This window comes from Squalius cephalus (genome assembly GCF_949319135.1).
Source record: "Squalius cephalus genome assembly, chromosome: 4".
Lineage (NCBI taxonomy): Eukaryota > Metazoa > Chordata > Actinopteri > Cypriniformes > Leuciscidae > Squalius > Squalius cephalus.
Window position 1 is genome coordinate 47,486,619 of NC_137125.1, and position 8,868 is coordinate 47,495,486.

Sequence of the window (8,868 nt, forward strand, 5' to 3'; positions counted from 1 at the left end):
AAATAAAAAAACCTTTGTAATAATAGGCTATACACTACCGTTTGTGGGGACAGATATTTTTCTCTTTCTTTTTTGAAAGAAATTAATAAATTTTTTTAAGCAAGCATGTGTTAAATTAATAAAAAGTGATAGTAAAGATTTATATTGTTAGAAAAGATCTCTATTTTGAATAAATGCTGTTCTTTTTAAGCTTTTTATTCATCAATGAATCCTGAAAAAAGTATAACAAGTTCCAGAAAATAATTTGATAATAACTGAGTATCAAATCAACACACTAGAATTATTTCTGAAGGATCATGTGACACTGACGACTGGAGTAATGATGTTGAAAATTTTCGCAATGATGCTGAAATGATATTTTAAAGTATATTAAAATAGAAAACCATTATTTTAAATTTCAAAAATATTTCACAATATAAAATTTTTTCTGTGTTTTTGATCAAATAAATTCAGGCTTGATGAGCATAAGAGACTTCCTTTAAAACATTAAAAACAGATTTTATTTTCCAAACTTTTGACTGGTACTGTATGCTTGAAAGTGACTATAGATGAATAGATGAAGTTACAACAGCACAATTTCAGCTGCAATTCATGTTTTGATCACAAGGTGGAAACATGTGACTGACTGAGCATATCAAAACTACTAACATATGTGTGATTGTGATGTCTAAATCCCCCTTTCTCTCTATCCATTCTTCATCATGCTGTATAAGTAAAACTTAATTTTATTAAAAAATGAATATCGAATTCTACACATTCCTCCAATTGCTGTCCTATAAAACAGCCAAAGAAGTTCACAACTATGGCATTGTTGCTCTGCTGTGGTCAATAAACCAGAGCAACACAGATATTGTGCTCAAATTATTACAACATCAGTGATGGTCTATTCACTGCAATTCAGCTGGATGATATTGTAATGTGAAGTGTTACTCACAAGCAATTAAATCATGAGTGCGCTCCGGCAATAAAGGATGTGTTCTCAAAGAACAGCTGTGACTGACACCAGCTTCGTCTGCCGTCTGGTCACCCTGGGAACGCAGGTATACCTATTAAATTCTTACAGAGACTGCAGAAGCAGATGGGGGTTTCCATAGAGACGCAGGAGGCCAAATCCACAATAAGCAACTCCAAAACTATCTTTACACCTCGCGGCTTAAACATTCCATTAAACTTCCCAGCCTGTAATGAAATAATAGATGGATGGATGGTGGATTTATAAACAGCTGTTCATTTTATGACCTTTCAAAGATCAAAGTGATTTGCAGAGAGACTTAATTGTGTGTCTATGTTTGTATGAGTTGGAAATGGAGTTCGTTGTGCCGTCTTATATTGGAAGGTTGTTTTTTGCACATTGCTACCATATACTAAAATTTACAGCGCAGGCAAGATATGCCTGTAACCCTCCAGCTCACACTGGCCTTATCGTTCTATTTGGCACCTACGGATGGACCGGCTCAGCACACGCCACTGGCAGGCTTATCTCCGCTGCTCACCAAATTGAGATGGGACCTGTGTCTAGCCGACAGTATCAAACAGCTTTAGTCTGACCATGAGGGCATCAATCTACCTCCCCCTTGATGGTCCTTATTCTCAGATTCCCAGCCTGTCACCACTCAAGCCAATAGTAGAGCTTTGCCTTCCCGTAATGGACATCAAACTCTGACCACAGATGTTTTGCATGCTGTTAAAAGCCTGATGATTATGTGCCAGATGGTTAGCAGTCTCACTTTAGGGCATATTATGCTAAAGATATTTGCTAAATACTTCAAGGCCCCAGAATCACCAGCTTTTTTATTTAGATGAGATTAGAGACAAAATTAGGAGTTTGCAGAGTAGGTAAAGTGATGGCCTGTAGTGTTGTTGCAATGGGTCACATGCACCGATGGATGAGAAAGGAGGCTATGGAATATATATATATATATATATATATATATGACAGTTACATATGTAATGAATAATTTCAGACTTTTAAACAGCCAAATGTTAAGATTAATCAAGAATAAATGCTACTTTAATTTCAAGCATCGATGTTAGCTTTTTCAAATTCTGGTACATCTGTCTAATGGGGTGTGTGTGTGTGTTTTGGTGTGCATGTCTGCGAGAGCAAACTTGGGTTATGTCTCGCAAACAGTGATCTAACTGTGCACAGTTGGCTGCTCCCACACTGACTCTGAGAACATCAAGTCCCAGTCAATGACTCATGATGTGTGGAGTGGGCGTCCGAACATTCATTCATAGAAATACCATTGCCTATGGTCAGAGCTTAGCTATTGAGCGCCACTGGGCAATTGATATGTGAAAAAAAAAAAAGATTGTAATATTTATTACGTTTTTTTTTGTTTTTTTCATTAGAATCTGTCTGTCTGTCGTTCTGTATCCATCCATCCATCCATCAATCCCATTTAGTAGGGGTGTAACAATATATCATATCACAATACTGTATATCGCAATACAAAAATGCAACAATATTGTGGATAGTGACAATATGTATTGTGTATAATTCACCAAAAATTAAAATTACTGTGAGAAAAAGTCACGTTTTCAGAGTTTTAGTGTCAGTACTACATTAAACTATGTATAAAGTTGAATATAATGTATAATAATGCAATGGGGGAATATCTGTGGGTCCTGATAATTCCAAATGTCTTATGTTACCAGTAAAAAGTGGCCTATATTATTTTAAATACATCTAGTCTGTGACAGAGTGCAAGCATATTTGTCTAAAATAATTCTGTATTTTCAGCTAAAGAATCATGAATATTTTTATTCTGGTGTCAACATTGTCCTGTGCATTAGGTTATCGGCACCAAGCCTATTCATGTACACCCACAAATTTAGCATTTTAATCAACAGTACATTTTTTTATTAACCTTTTATCATATGTCTTGGAGTATCACAATAATATCGTATGGTGAGTTTAGTACTCAGTATCGTGATATGTATCGAATCGTGACATGAGGGTATCGTTAAACCCCTACCATTTAGTATTACAAATAGCCCATTTATGTGCCTCTGACAGCAGGACAGTGTGTGCAGACAGCAGGAGAGAAACATTGGGCTGTATTTACCATGATGGCTTACTCTTCATCGATCACATAATGAATGTCATCATTAAAATTCACCATCACGTTTCTTTGTTCTTGCTTGCAATTTACGACCTAGCATTCTCAGATTAGACTCAGTAACTGGAATAGACAACCATGCTTAAATCCAAGACTATACTGACTGAATGAATGCAACGTGTTTGGATTAAAAAACGGTTTTAGTGCTGCCGACGTGAAGTGATTGCGAGTCAAAGTCAAATGGATAATTCCGGGGAATTAGAGCTGGAGCTCTGTAAGTGATAGGGATGCTGTCATAACACATACGGTGGATGCCTTCACAAATCCCGGAGAAGTAGCCACATGCTAAATCAATTTGGAGATGTGTTGAAAAATCTACCTGCTTTACTAGAACATCATTAAAAATGAAGTGTGTCACTAAATGTAATAAAAAATAAAGGCTAGTTAGGATGCTCAAACAAACACTGAGCCACAGTTTACCCTTATGTCTTTGCATATTATGCAGGGATAAGAAAAAATATTGAATATTTCAACATTAAACCCATTGCCCCAATCTATACAAACTATTTAAGATCCGAACAAGGTGTTGCTCTAAAATGTGCCTTAGTGCCAGTGTTACATGAAAATGGATTTTAAAAAGTTTGCATTTTAATATGTCGATCATTTTCAAATAGCTAGATGATGATTCCATTATACAGTATATTTGATCACGCTCTTTGTTTGCACTGGATCCCTATTTGAACTGTTTTCCCCCTCCATGCACACACTCACAAATGAACCCGTCTTGTTTATTCATGAGTTTGTATGTGTGCGTTTGTGTGTCAAAGGACATCAGCCAAGAGAGCTCTAATGAAAGATGATTTCTGCTCTCTGATCCAAGGGGCAAAATGTCTATTTCTGGTTCCTCATATCAATACACATCCACCTCCGGCTCCTCTGTCAGTGGCTTGGAAAGTAGGCGCTGCGTTTTATGTGTGCAAGAGCTCCTGCCAGAGTTTCAAGAAATAAAGACAGTAATGGATTAAGTTGTTTACAACAAACAGCAGAATCTCCATTGAGAACAGTCATAGAGATTCTCTGAGCAATCACTATAGTGGTAAAACCTGTAGTGAAAAATAATACTTGGAAAAAACAGGTAGTAGCTTTATTAAATGGAAAAAAATATGTCTTGATTTGTAAAATTAGCTTAGTATATATTCAATATATTATATATACTGTATGTTTAGGATAAAATATATTACGTATATGTGTATACAGATGGCAAAAAGTGATGTCCATTGGAGATATTTGGGATATTTGTTTTTAATGACCCTACAAGTTTGATTAAACCATCAAAATATGATGAGTATGTTATATTGGGAAGAACAAAACACTGGACAAAGTGTTATCTATCTGACAAAATGATTTGGCAAAAAAACAAGGCAAACTACATCTTATGGAATACGGGTTTTATTTAACTATGCAAACATTTGCATGCATTGATTACAGTATAATAAGTTATTAATATTTTGTATATATCCCCTTGTTTTTGATTACAGCAGCAGTTCTCCTTCCTTGGCATTACTCAATAAGTTTTGTGCATGTGTTGTGCATAATTTCTTTGTATGACAGCCAGGCCAAAGATGTGCTAGCACAATCAATTTGGCATGTTTTATTGCATTATTATAAATAAAACAATTGACTCCAAGCACAACTGCAATATTACAAAATATTTAACCAATTTTAATAATATTTGAATAAAGGCTGAAGATATCAATTATACTGTGCTACTGTATGTGTGTGTGTGTGTGTGTGTGTGTGTGTATATATATATATATATATACATACTGTATAATATACTGACATTATGTAGAAAACATTGTATCTGCTTTAAACTGTTATTTGGCAGAATATATAGTATTTTCATGCCTGTTATTTAGTCATTTCATGCTTGTGTGAGCGTATGTTTTATAGATTGAAGCGTATAGATAGGATGTGCAGTTTATCCTGAGGAATTCAATGCATTTTTTACGGAGAATGTCAGTGCAGGCAAGCAGTCAGATAAGGCACGTTGACAGACAGTGAATACTCAACCAGAATGTGTGAAATATACGAAGCAGAAGTGTGATGCCCTCTAATAATTAAACCTTCAAATGACATGACAGCTCTTAGCTGATGATTACAGAAGGTGACATGCGGTGTTTGAGTCACATGCATATGGAAGCATTGTGTTCACATTTTCTCTGAGGGTGTTATGAGTAGAGCATTGCTACCTATCTTTCCGCTTATTATTCCATCCACACGTTTTCAGCATTAAAATCATCTGCAGCTCCATGATTGATCCATGAACCACAATATCTGTGAAGCATTACAGGGTGACTGTAACGACCCTCATAATGAGAGATGAGCTCCCTGTCCACTACGTCCCCTCAACATGACAACACTCATATATCACAGAATAACCTCTGGCTCATACCGATCAGGACAGCGCTAATGCAAAATCAAAGACAGGGCAGCGTGACAGATTCAACACAGGATAGGTTTTCGGCTGAGCTAAAATGCTGTCCGCTCAAATCCTGTGCAGGGATTACTTCACTCAACAAAAACGAGCTCTAAATGTTTGTAGAAAGTAGGCTACAAGTTTAAGTGTGAAAGTGAAAAGGATAAATGCAAATTGGAGTATAAATATGACAACAAGCATTAGAAACTCAAACCATATGAGACGAAACGTTGCAGTTGAAGTTTGTGCGAGGTCTTTGTGACCTGCTCAAATACCAATTAGGACTGAAGCTGTTCTGTCTTGCTCTGAAAATGTACAGTCTGACAAACAAATTGTTCAGACATGCACATTAGAAAGTTTTCTTTATTTTGACCTCAGTATTAAGGACATTGGCGAGAAGTCCTCATCATACCTACACCAAACCAGTACAGCTGACTACCACCTGATGCGTTATTAGATGCAATAGAAGCATAATTACAGGCCCGATACTCATTTAAATAGGTCTTGACTGTGTTAGTGCTACCTAAACACAGTACATGTCTCATTTTAAAAGGAATTAAAGATTTTCAGTCGTCTTAAGTGAACTAATCAAACCGTTCAGGCTGATGATATAGAGTGAATTCAACTATTATATGTGACTCTCTCCTAAACAGCATTGTTATATTGAGTTTAAAGGGATAGTTTACCTAAAAAAGGGAAATTCTGTCATGTAATCACCATCATGTTAAAAGTAAGTGTTTGTGCTGCCTTAATATTTTATGTTTAGTCAACTCAAATATCCAAGTTGTCACTTAGTACAACTTCACATTTCAAGTTGACTAAACTTAAGAATTTAAGGCAGCACGAACACTTACTTTTTTAAGTTGAAACCACTTTTTTTTCGCAGTGAATTGTTGACTGACTTTCTTCTGTTGAACACAAAAGAAGATATTTTGAAGAATGTTTGCTGAAGTGTTTTTGTCCATAAATCGAAGGTTAATGGGGTCCACTTCAGTGTTGTTATTGTTAACTACAATTATTAAAAAACATTTTTGGTAATTGAAATAAAGCTGAAATAAATTATAACATAAGCTAAATATTAGATGAAAAAGTTAAATAAATAAAAAATCAAATGCCTTAAAATAAATGTTTGAAATCGCTCAAACTGAAATTTTAATAAAAATAAATTAAAGCTAAAAAGAAATAGAAACAAAAACTAAACTTAATTACAATAAAAACGGATAATATAATAATAAAATCTAGGTAAACATACTAATAAATTATATGATATAATTATCCTTCCCTAAGATATCTTCTTTTGTATGTGTATATGATGACTAAATTTTCATTTTAGAGTTATGTAACCCTTGAAGAATTGAGCAATATAAGAAAAAAGTTTAGGACTTATGATGAAAATTCTTTTTAACACTTTCACTCTCACTCTAAACCAGTTTCTCAGACAACAACAAGGCACAAGTAGTTCACAATCATCAGCTACATCTTGCATTAGTTTTCAGAAATGGCTAGAATGGAGAACATGTCAGACGTCAGCCTAAGGGGATACAAATGGACCCTTGTTGCCTTGTTGAGTGACAGTTAAACAATTAAACTGACAAGGTGAACACATTCACACACGCTGGCCCTGCAGCCTCTATCTTAGGAGACTAAATGCACTGTAGATTTTACAAGATGCAAACAGCATGCAGGCTTTTTCCACTCAGATGTCCAATCATTCCTATAATGGGAGCCAAGGGTGCATTGTAATGGCAGTGCCCTGAAACTCTTCCTGTAATACTTTATTCTTGATTGCTGTTAGAATAATTGAGACTTATACTGAATTTGCAATCACATACTAGTACATACTCTTACTACTTTTACCATAGCTTTCTATAGCAAAAATAGTAAGAGTAGAATGCTAGCATGCTGTTCCGAATTCAAGATTAATTGTTTTCCGGTCATTGTTGTTGTTTTTTTAGCAGACCGGTATTATGCTATTTTCAGTCTGGAGAGGTCTAACAGTTAATGGAGATGTTTTTGTATGTGTTTTTTTTTTTTTTTTTTTTTTTTAAATCAGTTTGTAGGAAAAAATCAGATATATCATGTGACCACTTTCCAAACCTGCTGGAAGAGAGGCATTGTATTATAGAGGAAAAAATGAAAACCGAGATTTCTTCATTTTGTTCTGTAGCTTAGGATGTACTTTGAGCTAAAAGCTTGCATTATGTCGGCTCTGTCATACAAGTAATGAGCTCAAAGTGATAAAGCATATACAGTCGGAACCAAATAATGCACAATCTGATGGTGTCTTGTAACAAAAGATACAAAACACTGGATTATCATGCATTATTACACTATAAGAAAAACTTCATTACAGAAAAGGGGTTGGTCATTCTCTGCAAGGACATTAAGTTTATGGACATTTCAAAATACCTGTGAAAAATCAATTTGGAAAATGCCTTCATATTAACACGCTACATTGGACCCTTTTTTACTGTCTTTTCTTAGAATGTCAAATACTTGATTGTGATTGGTCAGTTGTGGCTAAAATTTGACCCAGGTGGTCAATCTCATGCCATTTTCTTCTTGTATAAAAATACTTTAAGCTCAAATCATTTAACAGTGTAATCAAGAACATTTTCGCATAACATAATAAACCCCACTTGCTCGCTCTGTCAGGGTTTATTTGCAATAATGACCGGCTGATTTTATGCCATTCCTTCTATTTTAATGGGCCCATCAACAGCCTAAATGTGTTAAATAAACTTGTCTTGGGAACGTAGGGTCTTCACAGAAACAAAGATGTAAGCTCAACATTAGGACCAATTGTTTTTTCCTACCTTCTCTTTCTCCAACAGACCGAATGGATGCAGACCGATGAGGCAGACGACTCTTTGATATCCACAGAGATGAAGGAAATGGCAGTTGTCTGTCAGCCAGATCAAGGTTTTCTTAGGTGCACCAGGCTTTTGATGAAGCACCTTTCAGCAGTCCGAGACTCAAAGGTAAGATAGAAAGCATTGCCTCTTTCAGCAGCATCTCCTTTTGTGTGTTGTACTCTTCAATACGTGCATAATTTGACTGGTGCTTCTATCTTCTCTTTTAGCCATTTGGCTCTGGTCTCTTGTTAAATGGGGCCTTGATGTGGGTCAAACACATGTATCTGAACATGAATTGTTCACAACGTCTCCTTCACAGCCATTAAATGTTGAGAATTTTATATATAGTATATAAAAAATATAGTAAATCCATAAACACAATAGGGCTGTATCATCATATTGTCGAAGCATTTTTCACTTTAAACTGATCAAGTATGAGGCGCTTTGACAAACATCTTACCTTTCATCTCCT

The 8,868-nt window shown here is 35.4% G+C and overlaps 1 long non-coding RNA gene across 3 annotated transcripts in view; it reads left to right on the forward strand.

Annotated features, from left to right (window-relative positions):
• The window catches only part of LOC307156850, a 45,447-nt gene that overhangs the window by 1,110 nt on the left and 35,469 nt on the right, over positions 1–8,868 (forward strand). For all 3 annotated transcript variants that reach the window (XR_013820825.1, XR_013820826.1, XR_013820827.1), the window contains exon 3: positions 8,376–8,522. This is a non-coding gene — a long non-coding RNA (uncharacterized lncRNA). The remainder of the gene's footprint in view (positions 1–8,375; positions 8,523–8,868) is intronic.